General features: G+C 43.6%; 1 pseudogene; it reads left to right on the top strand.

The window, feature by feature from the left end:
* The first annotated feature begins 1,184 nt into the window (after nucleotides 1-1,184).
* LOC100152420 (NADH dehydrogenase [ubiquinone] 1 alpha subcomplex subunit 3 pseudogene) lies at nucleotides 1,185-1,516 on the top strand (annotated as a pseudogene).
* Nucleotides 1,517-1,955: the final 439 nt, after the last annotated feature.

The raw sequence follows: 1,955 nt of genomic DNA, 5'->3' as shown, positions 1-1,955 counted from the left end.
TCCATGGGGAGAGCACACACCCATGTGTCTCCTAAAATGGTGTTCAGATGAGTGGTATAGGTGCATGTGTGCATTTTACTTAGAAAGGAAACAAATTTCCATGACCACAGAGGGTTAAACACTGTCAAGTGAGTTTTCTGCCGCTAGTTTCTCTATGGATTAGCCACCACATCACAGAAGGCGTTTGCCCTTTCTTCATGCATGTTCAACTGCCTTCTTTAGAATCACTGGTTATAATCCCTGCTTTTAGTCTCCTCCCTCCCATCCACCAGCCTGTGAGCAGCTGTATCCTTCCTATAGGGAAAAAAGATACCCACAATGCTCCACAGCACCAACACGGCCATGCACAGAGTAACACTGCCAGAAAGGTAGAGGCACACAGAAGTGCCATATTCTTGGATGTTTGCAAAACAAACAAACAAAAAAGTCCTGCTGTTAATGAGGCATTGCTTATTTGCTACTGTAATTCCTTCTGCTCTAAATTTTATTTGCAGCCTGTCTTTGTTAAGAATTCAAACACACTTTAACATATCATTTGCATTATGTGAATATATATTTAGCATAAAGCTATTTCAAGATCCCAAGAGTAATTGAGGGTAAGGTTAGATTTCCTCTGTAAGCTATGAAATAAAAGTCCAAAATCCATCTCAAGGCAGGAATAATCCATCAGTGTGTCGCAGGTGCAATAAGCCATCTTGTCCTTTGGTCATTCCAAAACAAATGCCTTGAGCAAAGCCATTAATGTCCTCTTTCAACTCACAAATTTTATTTTAATTAGAGACTAGGGTTCCTGGTTGCTGAATGAATTGTGCCTATTATAAGCTCTATATTTAAATACATTCTGAGATCATATTTTTACCAGAATTTGTTTTGTATTTAAATAAGAGGGACAGCGGAACATGATGGAGGAGAATGTGAAAAAAGAACGTATATAAATGTATAGCTGGGTCACCTTGCTGTACAGCAGAAATTGACAGAACATTGTAAATCAACTATAATAAAATATTTTAATAGAAAGAAATAAGAAGGACAGCATTGCAGAGGCCAAAAAAAAGATAGGGATAGAAAAGATAAAAGCAACAAAAAGCAAGATTTCAATCTCTCTCCAAGGTTGGATAAATAGCCCTTCACAGTGTGACAATAATAAACAGCAGTTGGCCACCACCACTGACGCAGAGACCAAGATGGCAGCGAGATTTGCTGCCTTCCTGAAGAATGCCTGGGCCAAGGAGCTGGTGCTGGTGGCACTCTTCACCATCCAGAGCCTCGCTGTAATTCTGCCCGCACTCAGCCCCTACACCAACTACACCCTCAGGATCAACCGAGCCACACCCTACAAGTACCCAGCGCCTCTCCAAGACAATGGGAACATGCCCAATATGCCCAGCCGCCCACAGGACCCCCAAAGCCCCAGCCTGGAGCGGCTTTAAAAACTGAGAGCATCTCCACTGATGGGGAGAGCGGCCACCTCCCCAGTGGACCCCAATACAAATGTGAAAACCAAAAAAATAAATAAATAAAAATTAACAGCAGGTGCCATTTACTGAACACTTAATATGTGGCAATCATTGCGCTATATACCTTACGGATTTGGTCATTCACGTAATTAACAAAGATCAATTAAAAGCTTATTATGAATCAAGCACTAAGTGCCCTAGCCCATAACATGTAAAGTTTCTACCTTCAGAGTATTTATTCGCTAAAGAGAGGAGAAATCGGAGTTCCCATCGTGGCTCAGTGGTTAGCGAATCCAACTAGGAACCATGAGGTTGCGGGTTCGTATCCCTGGCCTTACTCAGTGGGTTAAGGATCAGGCGTTGCCGTGAGCTGCAGTGTAGGTCGCAGACGTGGCTCGGATCCCGCGTTGCTGTGGCTCTGGCATAGCCAGTGGCTGCAGCTCCGACTGGACCCCTCGCCTGGGAAAACCTCCGTATGCCATGGGAGGGGCCCTAGAA

Source organism: Sus scrofa, chromosome 7 (genome assembly GCF_054392235.1).
Source record: "Sus scrofa isolate SSC_HxYL_T2T_F1_AM1 chromosome 7, Sscrofa_HxYL_maternal_Yorkshire_Landrace_v2.0, whole genome shotgun sequence".
Classification (NCBI taxonomy): domain Eukaryota; kingdom Metazoa; phylum Chordata; class Mammalia; order Artiodactyla; family Suidae; genus Sus; species Sus scrofa.
The sequence above is the reverse complement of the archived record's forward strand: the minus strand, read 5'-3'. Positions and strand labels throughout refer to the sequence as shown.